At 41.6% G+C, this 17853-nt stretch overlaps 1 long non-coding RNA gene across 1 annotated transcript; it reads right to left on the minus strand.

Moving 5' to 3' along the window:
• Positions 1 to 10356: 10356 nt before the first annotated feature.
• LOC139570590 (uncharacterized) lies at positions 10357 to 16783 on the minus strand. Its single transcript, XR_011674123.1, has 3 exons — positions 11965 to 16783; positions 11762 to 11852; positions 10357 to 11634 (listed from the first exon to the last, which is right to left on the minus strand). It is a non-coding gene; the product is annotated as an uncharacterized lncRNA (long non-coding RNA).
• Between the last annotated feature and the right edge of the window lie 1070 nt (positions 16784 to 17853).

A 17853-nucleotide genomic window follows, 5' to 3' on the forward strand; every position in this document is an offset into this window, starting at 1 on the left:
ATTAACAGGATCGATTTGACAACAGCCAGTGAAACTGCATGGCGCCAAATTCAAACAACAGACATCTCATAATTAAAATTCCTCAAACATACAAGTATTATACACCGTTTTAAAGATAAACTTCTTGTTAATCCAACCACAGTTACCGATTTCAAAAAGGCTTTACGGCGAAAGCATACCTTGCGATTATGGTAGGTCAGCGCCTAGTCACAAAAACACAGCCATTTTCCAGCCAAAGAGAGGAGTCACAAAAAGCAGAAATAGAGATAAAATTAACCACTAACCTTTGATGATCTTCATCAGATGGCACTCATAGGACTTCATGTTACACAATACATGTATGTTTTGTTCGATAAAGTTCATATTTATATCCAAAAATCTCAGTTTACATTGGCGCGTTATGTTCAGTAATGTTTTGCCTCCAAAACATCCAGTGATTTTGCAGAGAGCCACATCAATTTACAGGAATACTCATCATAAACGGTGATAAAAGATACAAGTGTTATGCATAGAATTAAATATATACTTCTCCTTAACCTCTCTGGGCTACGGATCCCTTTAGCGGGATCATTTTCCTAAACAACCGCTGAATTGCAGGGTGCCAAATATTACAAAAAATATTTATAATCATGCAATCACAAGTGAAATATACCAAAACACAGTTTAGCTTGTTGTTAATCCACCTATAAAATATGCTTTACAGCGAAAGCAATCCAAGCTTTTTGTGAGTGTATCAATCAATGCTAGAACAGTCAAGGCACACTTAACCAGCATGGCTACCACAGCATTCTGCAACGATACGCCATCCCATCTGGTTTGTGCTTAGTGGGACTATCATTTGTTTTTCAACAGGACAATGACCCAACAGACCTCCAGGCTGTGTAAAGGCAATTTGACAAAGAAGGAGAGTGATGGAGTGCTGCATCAGATGACCTGGCCTCCACAATCACCCGACCTCAACCCAAATGAGATGATTTGTGATGAGTTGAACTGTAGAGTGAAGTAAAAGCAGCCAACAAGTGCTCAGCATATGTGGGAACATAACTGTTTGAAAAGCATTCAAGTTGAAGCTGGTTGAGAGAATGCCAAGAGTATGCTTAGCTGTCATCAATGCAAAGGGTGGCTACTTTGAAGAATCTAAAATCTAAAATATATTTGTATTTGTTTAACACTTTTTTGGTTACTACATGATTCCATATGTGTTATTTCATAGTGTTGATGTCTTCGCTATTATACTACAATGTAGAAAATAGTAAAAATAAAGAAAAACACTTGAATGAGTAGGTGTGTCCAAACTTTTGACAGGTACTGTATATTTATACTTTCAATATACTGTACTTTAACTATTTGCACATCATTATAACACTGTACGTAGCTATAATATTACATTTGAAATGTCTCTATTCCTTTGAAGTTTTTGTGAGTGTAATGTTTACTTAAATTATTTTATTGTTTATTATCTATTTCACTTGCTTTGGCAATGTAAATATATGTTTACCATGCCAATAAAGCCCTTTGTATTGAATTAAAAGAGAGAGAGAATAAGAGAAAAAGAAAGCAACAGACACAGTGAGAACGAAAGGCACATTGTTATTAGTGAGAAGTAAGGACCAGAGATATATATTTTGTCTGTTAGTACAGTTCAATACTGTTTCTTTGCATGGAAAAGTTGTATCCAAGTGGATCGATGGTCAGTTGAGCTGGCCAAGTCTCTCAGACGAGAGGAGGTTGTTTAAGACAATGGAAGTTGATTTCAGAAATGCTTAGCAATGCAGCAGTGGTCCTTTCCTAAGGTTTGACTCTCACCCTGGATAGGTTTTGAGTATTCCTTGATCTCACAGTGAGCGGTACTGCTCACCACGTCCCACAGAATGATATTCCCTGCTGCATTGGCCGAGGCCAGCCTAAGGTAGGGCGAGCTCAGGGTGTGGTGGTAGTTCTCCCTGGATCATTTCACCTGCACAGACAGACAGAGACAGAAAGAAAGGCAGTCAGAGACAGAGGGCTCAATTTTAACAAACGTAACTCAATAGTAAATCTAAGTGCAGGCGGTAGCGCAATAGGTTCAGGGTGTGTCAGATGTTTTGCTATTTTCACTATCACAATTATCGCCGCACTTGCTGGCGTTGACGCGAAAGGGTTGGGTTTTGATGAATAAACAAGTTGTGGGTGTGTCAAGGCTTGTCCCCACACTAGATACGTTAACTTGAACCCATTTTGCAGTCCACAAGTAATTGCATAGCTTCAATAGCATTCACACTGATATAGGGGCTGGGCCTATTGTAAATTACATTATGGATGAGCATGGATATGCCAAACATTGTCAATAAGCAAGATTCAAATCATTATTGATAAGGCCTAAAAAGAGAATGAATAATTCTAATCAAATCTCATCCATATATGTAGTTACAGTTGAAGTTGGAAGTGTACATACACTTAAAAAGTCCTTCAAATTTGTTTTTCAACCACTTCACAAATTTCTTGTTAACAAACTATAGTTTTGGCAAGTCGGTCAGGACATCTACACAAGTAATTTTTCCAATAATTGTTTACAGAAAGATTATTTACCTTATAATTCAGTGTATCACAATTCCAGTGGGTCAGAAGTTTAAATACCCTAAGTTGACTGTGCCGTTAAACAGCTTGGAAAATTCCAGAAAATGATGTCATGGCTTTAGAAACTTCTGATAGGCTGATTGACATAATTTGAGTCAATTGGAGGTGTACCTGGGGATGTATTTCAAGGCCTACCTTCAAACTCAGTGCCTCTGTGCCCGACATCATGGGAAAGTCAAAAGAAATCAGCCAAGTCTGGTTCATTCTTGGGAGCAATTCCCAAACGTCTGAAGGTACCACGTTCATCCCTACAAACAATAGTACGCAAGTATAAACACCATGGGACCACGCAGCCGTCATACCGCTCAGGAAGAAGACGTGTTCTGTCTCCTACAGATGAATGTACTTTGGTGCGAAAAGTGCAAATCAATCCCAGAACAACAGCAAAGGACCTTGTGAAGATGCTGGAGGAAACAGGTACAAAGTTATCTATATCCTCAGTAAAACGAGTCCTAAATCGACATAACCTGAAAGGCCGCTCAGCAAGGAAGAAGCCACTGCTCTAAAACCGCCATAAAAAAAGCCTGACTACGGTTTGCAACTGCACATGGGGACAAAGATGTACTTTTTGGAGAAATATTCTCAGGTCTGATGGAACAAAAATAGAACTGTTTGTCCATAATGACCATCGTTATGTTTGGAGGAAAAGGGGGGAGGCTTGCAAGCCGAAGAACACCATCCCAACCGTGAAGCGCGGGGGTGGCAGCATCATGTTGTGGGGGTGCTTTTCTGCAGGAGGGACTGGTGCACTTCACAAAATAGATGGCTTCATGAGAAAGGAAACTTATGTGGAAATATTGAAGCAACATCTCAAGACATTTGTCAGGAAGTTAAAACTTGGTCGTAAATGGGTCTTCCAAATGGACAATGACCCCAAGCATACTTCCAAAGTTATGGCAAAATGGCTTAAGGACAACAAAGTCAAGGTATTTGAGTGGCCATCACAAAGCCCTGACCTCAATCCTATAGAAAATGTGTGGGCAGAACTGAAAAAGTGTGTGCGAGCAAGGAGGCCTACAAGTCTGACTCAGTTACACCAGCTCTGTCAGGAGGAATGGGACAAAATTCACCCAACTTATTGTGGGAAGCTAATTCAATGTATGTAACCTTTTGAACCATGTGATGAAAGAAATAAAAGCTGAAATAAATAATTCTCTCTACTATAATTCTGACATTTCAAATTCTTAAAATAAAGTAGTGATCCAAACTGACCTAAAACAGTGAATTTTTACTAGGATTTGGCTAAGGTGTATGTAAACTTCCGACTTCAACTGTACATTTTCTCATTCATCTCTTTAGATTTGTGTGTATTTGGTAGTTGTTGGGGAATTGTTCGATTATTTGTTAGATTTTACTGCACTGTTGGAACTAGAAGCACAAGCATTTCGCTACCCTCGCATCTGCTAACCATGTGACCAATACAATTTGATTTGATTTGAACAAAACAACAACTTGTTTTAAATAGGCTATGTCACACTTATAGGCACCATCATTTCTCCCTGTGGGCATATAATATTAAAACAACGCAGACTATGGAGGGTTTTATGCACAATCAAAACGGGACCTGCATGGCTAAAATAATGTGGGCCTATCTAGAAAGCATAGATAAATAAGGAATGTCAGCTCACTGTTTTACTCCTCTCAAACTTTATATTTTGAAAAAGCTTTGGTGATTAAGATTTATTTCCAAGCGCTCAGGAGCCAACTCCTTTATCGACAATCGACTACTTCATGATTGCATTGGGAAGACAAAAAAAAGCCTTAATTGAGAGAAGGGGAGGCTATGCTTGGTTTTTAACCGAAAAAAACAGTATGAGCACCAAAAGCACACTAGGATACTCTTGTTCTATGCACATAATGGAGTGTGCGTCACGGCTGGATAGACTGTGTTTCCGCTGTCAAAACTCATGCCATAACCGAATTCGTTACCACTTATAACCAGTTTTTGGTTGATCTTAAATATCCCTATCAGCGCTGCCTGAAATTAGCACTTTGGATCATGTTTTTAAGGACACACCTCAAATATTTCCACCCTCCCATCTGAACGCATGCGAGCTGATATAAGACAGGTAAATCGCCAAACCTGGTGTTAGGGCTAGAAAAGCTAGTCTATTGCAGGGCCTTTATATGTCTGTATAGGCCATTTGATATAGAGATATATAGAGCAAACATTTCAGCGTCATATGCTGTCATGCCCTGATCTGTTTCACCTGTCTTTGTGCTTGTCTCCACCCCCCTCCAGGTGTCGCCCATCTTCCCCATTATCCCTGTGTACTTATACCTGTGTTTTCTGTTTGTCTGTTGCCAGTTCGTCTTGTTTGTCAAGCTTACCAGCGTTAGTCCTGTCAGCTCCTGTTTTTTCCCAGCCTGTCTTTTTCTCGCCCTCCTGGTTTTTGACCCTTGCCTGTCCTGACCCAGAACCCGCCTGCCTGACCAATCTGCCTGCCCCTGAGCCTGCCTGCCGTCCTGTACCTTTGCCCTTATCTGGATTTCCGACCTCTGCCTGACTTGATCAAATCAAATCAAATGTTATTTGTCACATACACATGGTTAGCAGATGTTAATGCGAGTGTAGCGAAATGCTTGTGCTTCTAGTTCCGGCAATGCAGTAATATCCAACGAGGAATCTAACCTAACAATTTCACAACAACTACCTTATACACACAAGTGTAAAGGAATGAATTAGAATATGTACATAAAACAATATATGAATGAGTTATGGAATAGAACGGCATAAGCAAGATGCAGTGGATCGTATAGCGTAAAGTATATACATATGAGATGAGTAATGTAGGGTATATAAACATATAAAAGTGACATTGTTTAAAGTGGCTAGTGATACATTACATGAAGATGGCAAGATGCAGTAGATGGTACAGAGTACAGTATATACATGTGAGATGAGTAATGTAGGGAATGTAAACATATAAAAGTGCCATTGTTTAAAGTGGCTAGTGATACATTACATCAAGATGACAAGATGCAGTAGATGGTATAGAGTACAGTATATACATATGAGATGAGAAATGTAGGGTATGTAAACATTATTTGTAGTGGCATTGTTTAAAGTGGCTAGTGATACATTTATTACATACATTTTTCCATTATTAAAGTGGCTAGAGTTGAGTCAGTATGTTGGCAGCAGCCACTCAATGTTAGTGATGGCTGTTTAATAACAGTCGGATCTCGCCTTCTGGATGATAGCGGGATGAACAAGCAGTGGCTCGGGTGGTTGTTGTCCTTGATGATCTTTTTGGCCTTCCTGTGACATCGGGTGGTGTAGGTGTCCTGGAGGGCAGGTAGTTTGCCCCCGGTGATGCGTTGTGCAGACCTCACTACCCTCTGGAGAGCCTTACGGTTATGGGCGGAGCAGGTGCCGTACCAGGCAGTGATACAGCCCGACAGGACGCTCTTGATTGTGCATCTGTAAAAGTTTGTGAGTGTTTTTGGTGACAAGCCGGATTTCTTCAGCCTCCTGAGGTTGAAGAGGCGCTGCTGCGCCTTCTTCACCACGCTGTCTGTGTAGGTGGACCATTTCAGTTTGTCCGTGATGTGTACGCCGAGGAACTTAAAACTTTCTATCCTCTCCACTACTGTCTCGTCGATGTGGATAGTCGATGTGCTCCCTCTGCTGTTTCCTGAAGTCCACGATCATCTCCTTTGTTTTGTTGACGTTGAGTGTGAGGTTATTTTCCTGACACCACACTCCGAGGGTCCTCACCTCCTCCCTTTAGGCCGTCTCGTCGTTTTTGGTAATCAAGCCTACCACTGTAGTGTCGTCTGCAAACTTGATGATTGAGTTGGAGGTGTGCATGGCCACGCAGTCGTGGGTGAACAAGGAGTACAGGAGAGGGCTGAGAACGCACCCTTGTGGGGCCCCAGTGTTGAGGATCAGTGGGGTGGAGATGTTGTTACCTACCCTCACCACCTGGGGGCGGCCCGTCAGAAAGTCCAGGACCCAGTTGCAGAGGGTGGGGTCGAGACCCAGGGTCTCGAGCTTGATGATGAGTTTGGAGGGTACTATGGTTGTAAATGCTGAGCTGTAGTCGACGAACAGCATTCTCACATAGGTATTCCTCTTGTCCAGATGGGTTAGGGCAGTGTGCAGTGTGATTGCGATTGCGTCATCTGTGGACCTGTTGGGGCGGTAAGCAAATTGGAGTGGGTCTAGGGTGTCAGGTAGGGTGGAGGTGATATGGTCCTTGACTAGTCTCTCAAAGCACTTCATGATGACGGAAATGAGTGCTACGGGGCGGTAGTCATTTTGCTCAGTTACCTTAGCTTTCTTGGGAACAGGAACAATGGTGGCCCTCTTGAAGCATGTGGGGACAGCAGACTGGGATAAGGATTGATTGAATATGTCCGTAAACACACCAGCCAGCTGGTCTGAGGACGCGGCTGGGGATGCCATCTGGGCCTGCAGCCTTGCGAGGGTTGACACGTTTAAATGTTTTGCTCACGTCAGCTGCCGTGAAGGAGAGCCCGCAGGTTTTGGTAGCGGGCCGTGTCAGTGGCACTGTAGTGTCCTCAAAGCGAGCAAAGAAGTTGTTTAGTCTGTCTGGGAGCAAGACATCCTGGTCCGCGACGGGGCTGGTTTTCCTGTTACAGTCCGTGATTGACTGTAGACCCTGCCACTTACCTCTCGTGTCTGAGCCATTGAATTGCGACTCTACTTTGTCTCTATACTGACGCTTAGCTTGTTTGATTGCCTTGCGGAGGGGATAGCTACACTGTTTCTATTCGGTCATGTTTCCGGTCACCTTGCTCTGATTAAAAGCAGTGGTTCGGGCTTTCAGTTTTGCGCGAGTGCTGCCATCAATCCACGGTTTCTGGTTTGGGAATGTTTTATTAGACGCTGTGGGTACGACATCGCCGATGCACTTGCTAATAAACCCGCTGACGAATCAGCGCATACATCAATGTTGTGGTTCGCCGCAATGCGGAACATATCCCAGTCCACGTGATCGAAGCAATCTTGAAGTGTGGAATCCGATTGGTCGGACCAGCATTGAACAGACCTGAGCACGGGAGCTTCCTATTTTAGTTTCTGTCTATAGGCAGGGAGCAACAAAATGGAGTCGTGGTCAGCTTTTCCGAAAGGAGGGCGGCCTGCCTGCCGTCCTGTACCTTTGCCTCTTTTGCTGTAATAAACATTGTTACTTCGTCACGGTCTGCATCTGGGTCTTACCTTATGCTGATACTCTCCACACAAACACACAAAAAAGTCCACTGATGGAGAAATATGGATGGAGATAGTGATCTGCTTGTGTTTGAATAATTGAACCGTGCTGGGGTATATCTTCCTATATTGGCACAACACTGGGCCAGTGTTGTGGCTGTGGCAGTTTACAAGATTTAATTGTGTACCGTGTGAGGAATGAGAGACCAGGAGTGGGCCCAGAGCACTGATAATCGCTTTGGAGTTTATTGGCTATTACTCACTCTCGCACACACACTCGCGAACAGACACACGGGTGCATGCACACACACACTTTCGCACACGCAAACAGACGCACACACACTTTCGCATAACAACACACACTTTTGCACAAGCGAACACATAAACTCTCTCACATACACACACATGCGCACAAACAGTCGAGTGCACGATGGTAGAGCAAGGCCCTTCATCAGAGCTGAAACAACCATTATCAATGTGGCTCTTTGGCGAAAACACAGTGACATGTTGCTGACAAAGAAATAAGCTTACTCTGACCAAAGTCACACAGAACCCACTTTGTTAATACATTGGATGCTAACAAACAGGCTAACAAACAGGCTATTTACTTAGAACCAGACATGAATATAGTTCACTCCTGTGATGGGTTACATTTCCTTTTGCAAATGTAGTCTAGGCTACATGCTATGAATTCTCATTCAATTACTCTGCTTGAATAATTGAATGGAATGTCCCATGTCTATGATACACTTATCATAGGCCTAGGCAACATGGGTCATGATACCTGTAGCTAACAAAAACTTAGCTGTGAGCCATTTGTTACTCATTCAATCCACTTGTTCAAAGAAGGCATAGGCTACTTCCTGCCATGTTCCCATTATGATATTGAGAAACAAAGGGCATTGAATAACCCTGACTGGCACTTACCTTGACCACATTGGCTTTGTGAGGCGTCTATTTCTATGGGCACAAGCACTGTTCATGACACAAACTGTTCACACCCCTCTTGTTGGTGGAGAGAATTTTACAGGTTTAAAGCTTATTTCCTGCAATTCTAAACATTTTGTCATGGGGTGCAAAGAAAATGTTGCAGTTTTAAAAGTAATTTTCTTGCAATTCGAAAATGTTTGCCATGTCGAATGTGTATTCATGTGATATTTGAGTCACACAAAAATTACAACAATATCTATGGGCTAAAAAAACAAAATAAAAAACGTTAGTTGACATGGGCTAGTTGATCTGGACATTTCTGACAAGTTCTAAATAGCTCTCTAAAGTATGCGCACCCTGTTGACCCCACAGTTTCGGAACCACTGTGCTAAAGAACAAGTTGATTTCATTGACATGAAGCAGCCATAGCTTTGGCTACTAAGCACAGATGAATACAACTCAAAACATACTATTCTGTTCTTTTGAAATAAATTGTCTAGTACCATGTTTTAAAAAAAATGTTATGACCTTCCTAAATTTATTTGTGATTGTGTATATTAACGCTAGAAAGGCAGATAGCATAATAATGCATTTTTCTAAGGGCATGTCATTTTTTAAATGTGTTTCCCCAGCTTGCTCCACTCCTCCGATAGTTGAATGTGCCATGCCCAGTTGATAATCACCCCAATAATTGCCTTGAAACTGAACCTAAATTATACCTAAACTAATTTCACACACAACAGATGAACAACAGATTAAATAAATTAAGTATAGTATGCTGGGGGAGAAAAGTGGAGAATGGGTGAGTTGAAAAGTGAGGGGAAGCAAACGGTGCATAAAAATGTAATGTAATCACCAGCTGTGAATGATGAACAGGGCGGGCAATTCAATTGTATTAATCTATTCTAATTAGAATCTGTAAAAGTATGTGGACACCTGCTCCTCGAACATCTCATTCCAAAATCCTGGGCATTATTATGGAGTTGGTCCTCCCTTTGCTGCTATAACAGCCTCCACTCTTCTGGGAAGGCTTTCCACTAGATGTTGGAACATTGCTGCGGGGACTTGCTTCCATTCAGCCACAAGAGCATTAGTGAGGTCGGGCACTGATGTTGGACGATTAGGCCTGGCTCGCAGTCGGTGTTCCAATTCATCCCAAATGTGTTTGATGGGGTTGAGGTCAGGGCTCTGTGCAGGCCAGTCAAGTTCTTCCACACCGATCTCAACAAACCATTTCTGTATGGACCTCGCTTGGTGCACAGGGGCATTGTCATGCTGAAACAGGAAAGGGCCTTCCCCAAACTGTTGCCACAAAGTTAGAAGCACATAATCGTCTAGAATGTAAGTGTATGCTGTCGCGTTAAGATTTCCCTTCACTGGAATTAAGTGGCCTAGCCCAAACCACGAAAAACAGCTCCAGACCATTATTCCTCCTCCACCAACCTTTACTGTTGGCACTAAAAAAATCTGAATATTTTCCTTGGTGCCCCGACTTCCTAGTTAATTACAGTTACATGATTAATCAGTTTAATTGGGTAATAATAATTACAGAGAGTTATTTGACAAATAAGTCTTCAGTTTTAATGATGCCAAAGACACGACACTGTGCAACATTGCAACATTCCCTATCAACAACTTAACTATTAAAACATGAGCACAGTACAATGACCCTTATCCAATTAACACTTTCAACTGATGTGGTAGCTTCCATTCAATTGAAAGCGGTGCTGAAGGATATGAAATCAAATTAAAGAGGTAGTGATGTGCCGACATCCATTTCACAGTCTAACAATTTGACTATATTTAACTGTTTAAGATGAAGATTAATGTTGATTTAATTTACATTTCTTCCTCCATGACAATTTTCACTCCATTATGTTTACAAAACAAAGTTATACTTGCAAATTATAAAATGTACTTATGCACGCAATGTTTCGGTCCTAAACCTTCATTCCTGACTACAGTAAGGTGTAGGGCTGAATCATTAAACTGACAAATAAACGTTCTAAATGCAAGTAGACAGTGTGTGTGAATTTTGTTTTTCCAACTTTCTTATATGTACCGGTCCACAACAATACACGGGTATGCAAAAGACCTCTCCTTACAAATCCATGAAGATTCTCTATCTATTTTCATCCTCTGGGACCTCAGCCATTTTTCACATGTTGACGTCAGCAATGTGAGATTTATGGCCAATGCCTCTAAAGCTTCCTATATATAAGGATTTAGGCTGAGACAAACAGCTTTATCACTGATTTGTAAGGTAACTTCACAATGCCAATTTTCTGTTTTCCCAAACAGTAACACTTTACTATTAAACTCTACACCAACTGAAGTTAAGTTACTCTTGTATCTCTGTACATGTTAAGACTCAATAGATTAATAAAGGCCAATAGTATTGCATGACTTTCTCATTTTTGTGACCGGTTTTACTGAAGGCACAGATCAAATCAAAATGTAGGCAGACATTTTAGTTGGCATTTGCCTACAAAACATTGTCGTCTTCAGTTTTTTTATCCTTAATCTCTTTTCCTTGTAAAATAACGTAACTATTTACAATTGTTTAGCGCCATAAATGTTTTTGGTATTTTATTTTACAGTTGGTTTTTCCAACCAAGGACCATTGGCTTCATTCTGTCTCCATCCAAACATAACAACACTTATTTTACAAACCCAAACATGTTCTTCATGGAATTCGAGTATCCATGTTGGAGTGAGTACATTAGCCCGTACAAACATACAAGTGCATCAGGCCAGCACCGGAAATCCTTCATAACCACCTTCTCCTCAAGGACCACGTAGACTCTTCCTGGATGGAATGGCACAGCAGCTACATCTCCATCGTCGTCAATGACTGAGATGATGGCTGCTGGTCTCTTGATGGCTGCAGGGTCTTGGGATGTACCTTCCTGAGAAAGAACATGAAAATATAATTATCATTTCACAATACACTCTTATGAAGACACACAAGTTTCTCCCCTCCTTTATTTTGCGTCAAATAATATTTGAACAACCACGCACATAAACACAACCCACCGTGTATGTTATGAACACTCCAGAGTCATCCTCTTGGAATATTGCTGGAAGACATCTGAGGACAACGATCGGTGTTCACATCACATGGTTGCTACAGAGAAACATGAACTAAATATCTGTGTAAGGGTATCACTGATCTTAAAATGTAACATTTCAGTCAATGAATTTGCTTTGCATTTAGCTTACTGATTTAATTTACATACCTGGCTGTACTAATTCAGAATGTCAGCTGTCTCCTGTCCATTTCTTCCAGTCTTTCCCTGCTTCTCTCTGGATAGGGCTAGCAAGTGTTCTGTGAGTTGGTCCAACGTGGAATAAAACAAATCCCGGAGTTGCTGGTTTGTGATGTGATGGTACTCTGCACATACCTAAAACAAAATACAAAGGCAATTGAAAACTGCTTTACGTCCCCCCACCCACACTTGTTCCTCGAGGAAAAGTGCCGGCCATCTGTCTTGGATATGCTCTATGGTGGGGCTCAAGGTAACAATCTCTTTACGTCTCAATGCAAAGGTCCTTCACATGCTGCTGTTGACCAATGATAAGTCAATCTTGTCTTGGTCCGTTTCCTCCAACTCCTCCACAAGGAAAACCCTCAACCTTTCCAGACTTTCTTCAGTTTCACCTTGTGGAAGCTGTGGGAGAAAGTTTACTTCTGCTCGTCGAGGCCGCATTATCTTTCAATGTGGCGAGTTGCCATCTGGGCTACTTTTACCTCTCTTGCCACTGTTAACTTTCAATTCTGGACACCCTGACTTGCTGAATTTGCCCATTTTGAACACCAAGCTGTCTCTCCATCCATCACAACCACTTTTGGAGCCAGACTCCTCCAGGCAAGAATGTTTTTGAACTAACGCTTCAGCGACACTTTTAATCTCCCAAGCTCTCTCATCTTCTGGTACCTCAGAGCCAATTATTGCAGGAAGAAGCCTAAGCAATGTAAAATTTGTGGCCATTGCCTCCAATCATTTTTCTTTTTGCATAGCTCTTAGGTATAGGCTGAGGTCGATCAACTTTGTCACTGTTCTCATAAGGTAACAAGCAATGCTCAATTGTTCCAATGAGAAACACTTCTTTCTTATCAAATCTTGTAGACACAGAGACAACTCTACCGGAAATCATGAAGGACATCTTGAGGAAATCCACTTGTTGTATGAAAGTACTGTAGTTGCTGTGAAAAAACACAAGCACTCTTCATACCATAGTCCTCTGCACTTACGGTGCCTTACAAAAGTATTGTTCCCCCTTGGCGTTTTTCCTATTTTGTTGCATTACAACCTTTATTTGGATTTCATGTAATGGACATACAAAAAATAGTCCAAATTGGTGAAGTGAAATAAAAAAAAATTCAAAAGGAAAGGTGGTGCATGCATATGTTTTCACTCCCTTTGCTATGAAGCCCTTAATTAAGATCAGGTGCAACCAATTACCTCCAGAAGTCACATAATTAGTCAAATAAATTCCACCTGTGTGCAATCTAAGTGTCAAATGATCTGTCACATGATCTCAGTATATATACACCTGTTCTGAAAGGCCCCAGAGTCTGCAACACCACTAAGCAAGGGGCACCAGCAAGCAAGCGGCACCATGAAGACCAAGGAGCTCTCCAAACAGGTCAGGGACAAAGTTGTGGAGAAGTACAGATCAGGGATTGTTTATAAAAAAATATCTGAAACTTTAAACATCCCACGGAGCACCGTTAAATCCATTATTAAAAAATTGAAAGAATATGGCACCACAACAAACCTGCCAAGATAGAGGCCCGCCCACCAAAACTCATGGACCAGGCAAGGAGGGCATTAATCAGAGAGGCAACAAAAAGACCAAAGATAACCCTGAAGTAGCTGCAAAGCTCCACAGCAGAGATTGGAGTATCTTTCCATAGAACCACTTTAAGCCGTACACCCCACAGAGCTGGGCTTTACGGAAGAGTGGCCAGAAAAAAAGCCATTGCTTAAAGAAAAGAATAAGCAAGCACGTTTGGTGTTAGCCAAAAGGCATGTGGGAGACTCCCCAAACATATGGAAGAAGGTACTCTGGTCAGATGACACTAAAATGTAGCTTTTTGGCCAAAAAGGGAAATGCTATGTCTGGCACAAACCCAACACCTCTCACCACCCCGAGAACAACATCCCCACAGTGAAGCGTGGTGGTGGCAGCATCATGCTTTGGGGATGTTTGTCATCGGCAGGGACTGGGAAACGGGTCAGAATTGAATGAATGATGGATGGCACTAAATACAGGGAAATTCTTGAGGGAACCTGTTTCAGTCTTCCAGAGATTTGAGACTGGGACGGAGGTTCACCTCCAGCTGGACAATGACCCTAAACATACTGCTAAAGCAACACTCGAGTGGTTTAAGGGGAAATGTTTAAATGTCTTGGAATGGCCAAGACAAATCCCAGACCTCAATCCAGTTGAGAATCTGTGGTATGACTTAAAGATTGCTGTACACCAGCGGAACCCATCCAACTTGAAGGAACTGGTGCAATTTTGCCTTGAAGAATGGGCAAAAATCCCAGTGACTAGATGTGCCAAATTTATAGAGATATACCCCAAGAGACTTGCAGCTGTATTTTCTGCAAAAGATGGCTCTACAAAGTATTGACTTTGGGGGGATGAATAGTTATGCACACTCAACTTCTCTTTTTTTGTCTTATTTCTTGTTTGTTTCACAATACAAATATTTTGCATCTTCAAAGTGGTAGGTAGGCATGTTGTGTAAATCAAATGATACAACCCCCCCCCAAAATCAATTTTAATTCCAGGTTGTAAGGCAACAAAATATAAAAAATGCCAAGGGCAGTGAATACTTTCGCATGCCATTGTACCTGCCCTGCCTCACTCACTACTCATGCCACTTACACAAATACTGCTTACACAGTATACTCACACCCGTTCCATAACACACTGCAAAAATTCCTACATTTTACGCTGGACATGTGAACACAAACTCTAAGATACCACATTCATAAGCATGTTGTCATGTTTATTAGAAACACCCCAAATAAAATAAGAGGCCAGCTGTACTGATGTAGAACAACACAACACACACACACACACACACACACACACACACACACACACACACACACACACACACACACACACACACACACACACACACACACACACACACACACCTTCACTGAGAACAGAGAGTAACACACACAAGTCTCCTTCAGTTCTACCTTCTCATCTGACAGTGAGTCCATTGAAAAATAATCTAACATATCTAACCAGGTTAGAACTGACAAGAACAAATTCTATTTCAAATGTGGACGTGTAGTATACAATTGTTCAGTTGCATATTATATAGTATAATATATTGTAATAATATTTAGTGCCTTTGAAAAGTATTCAGACCCCTTGACTTTTTCCACATTTTGTTAATCATAATCCTCCACAATCTTCACACAATACCCCGTAATGACAAAGTGAAAACAGGTTTTTAGATTTATTTTTGCACATTTATTAAAAATAAAAACAGAAATACCTTATTTACATAAGTATTCAGACCCTTTGCTATGAGCCTCAGATTTGAACTCAGGTGCATCCTGTTTCCATTGATCATCCTTGAGATGTTTCTACAACTTGATTGGAGTCCACCTGTGGTAAATTCAATTGATTGGACATGATTTGGAAAGGCACACACCTGTCTATATAAGGTCCCACAGTTGACAGTGCATGTCAGAGCAAAAATCAAGCCATGAGGTTGAAGGAATTGTCTGTAGAGCGCAGAGACAGGATTGTGTTGAGGCCCAAAATCTAAGGAAGGATAACAAAACATTTCTGCAGCATTGAAGATCCCCAAGAACACAGTGTCCTCCATCATTCTTAAATGGAAGAAGTTTAGAACCACCAAGACTCTTCCTAGGGCTGGCCGTCCGGCCAAACTGAGCAATCGGGGGGAAATGGCCTTGGTCAGGGACAACGACCCTAAGCACACAGCCAAGACAAAGCAGGAGTGAGTGTCTTCGGGAAAAGTCTCTGAATCTCCTTGAGTGGCCCAGCCAGAGCACGGACTTGAACCTGTTCGAACATCTCTGGAGAGACCTGAAAATAGCTGTGCAGCAACGCTCCCCATCCAACCTGACAGAGCTTGAGAGGATCTACGGAGAAGAATGGGAGAAACTCCCCAAATATAGGTGTGCTAAGCTTGTAGTGTCATACCAAAGAAGACTTGAGGCTGTAATTGCTGTAAAGGGTCTGAAGAGTTATGTAAATGTGATATTTCCGTTTTTTTATTACCAGAAATGTCTAAAAAAATGTTTTTTTGTTGTTATGGGGTATTGTGTGTAGATTGATGACGGGGAAAAATATTTTTTTACATTTAGAGTAATGCTGTAACGTAACAAAATGTGTAAAAAGTCAAGGGCTCTGAATACTTTCCGAAGGCACTGTATATTATAAAATCACTAAGTTTAGTTTATATTAACATCCTAAAACTGTTTTCAAAATGGCGGCTTGTTGGTGTTGTAACACTGAAAGTTTCCTTAGCCACAAATGGAAGGTCTGTAGAGTCCCACTTATAAACAAAAGAAGCGCACATGAGCATATTTTTCCTATCTCTGTTCATAGATGATTTTCACACAGCGGCAGACGGTCCATTGTTGCACATAAAGTATATAAACAGGAAAACACATTTTCAAAGTGCTCTCAAGGCCAGACATGCTTATCCATATACAATAGTATATTTTCAAAAATGGTATTTTCATGCCATGGTCAATAATGATACTTATTTTTTTTCTCCATAGGCTATTCAACATCAGTTTGGTTACTTTTTCAAAATTAAAATGAATTAAAAAAAAAATACAAAATTCAGATTAGAAGTAATTTATAAATAAAATGTTGGTAAAACGAAGCAAACATAATTCTACTCTCAATAACAGCAATTTCACCCTTGAATATTTATCCACAATCACTACTTTTAGTTACCTACTTTTTTTCCTACTTGATATATATTTTCAAGCCACAGACTTTTTTGCTGTAAATAATAAATGTTACATTAAGAAAATAAGTTCTCGGGCCTCCCGGGTGGCGCAGTGGTCTAGAGCACTGCATCGCAGTGCTATGCTGCGCCACCAGAGTCTGGGTTCGCGCCCAGGCTCTGTCGCAGCCGGCCGCGACCGGGAGGTCCGTGGGGCGACGCACAATTGGCTTAGCGTCGTCCGGGTTAGGGAGGGTTTGGCCGGTAGGGATATCCTTGTCTCGTCGCGCTCCAGCGACTCCTGTGGCGGGCCGGGCGCAGTGCGCGCTAACCGAGGGGGCGGGTGCACGGTGTTTCCTCCGACACATTGGTGCGGCTGGCTTCCGGGTTGGAGGCGCGCTGTGTTAAGAAGCAGTGCGGCTAGGTTGGGTTGTGCTTCGGAGGACGCATGACTTTCGACCTTCGTCTCTCCCGAGCCCGTACGGGAGTTGTAGCGATGAGACAAGATAGTAATTACTAGCGATTGGATACCACGAAAAATTGGGGAGAAAAGGGGATAAAAATAAAAAAAAATAAAAAAAAATAAAAAAAAATAATAATAAGTTCCAGTACTTTGTGGCTCCAACAGGCAGTCCATAGGTCTATATATCACTTTAACAATCCAAACACATTTCTGATATGTCATGACAATGCTCCCAGCAGCATCAAAAAAATTTAACTTGTGACTAAATGCTTTAGGTCTTAAAAGTCCTCAATCAAGGATACACATACCTGCAAACACTGTTCAATGCAATCAGTGGTGCAAAGAAAAACTTGATGTTACAGAAAAGTTATAGACCTTTGTGCATTAGCTGGGTCAACATTTAGCAGGGCTGATGACTAGCATCCAGACGTGCTCAGACCTCCACATGGAATGGCTGATGGTGTCCACTGTTTAGCACCTATACACAGTCCTATCCATCATGGGACTTAAGGAAAGGCTCATGCTAACTTGTTTAGCTTTGTGTTGTAATGTTATTTGACAAAAAGCAAAGTCCAAGTCCAACATGCTGGTGGACTCTTTCGACACACACAATTAGACACACATGCAAAGACATACACACACAATCTGGCACACAGGCACACCGTGCCTTGCAAACGTATTCATCCCCCTTGGCGTTTT

The sequence above is a fragment of the Salvelinus alpinus genome, chromosome 3, assembly GCF_045679555.1.
Source record: "Salvelinus alpinus chromosome 3, SLU_Salpinus.1, whole genome shotgun sequence".
In the NCBI taxonomy this organism is placed as follows: domain Eukaryota; kingdom Metazoa; phylum Chordata; class Actinopteri; order Salmoniformes; family Salmonidae; genus Salvelinus; species Salvelinus alpinus.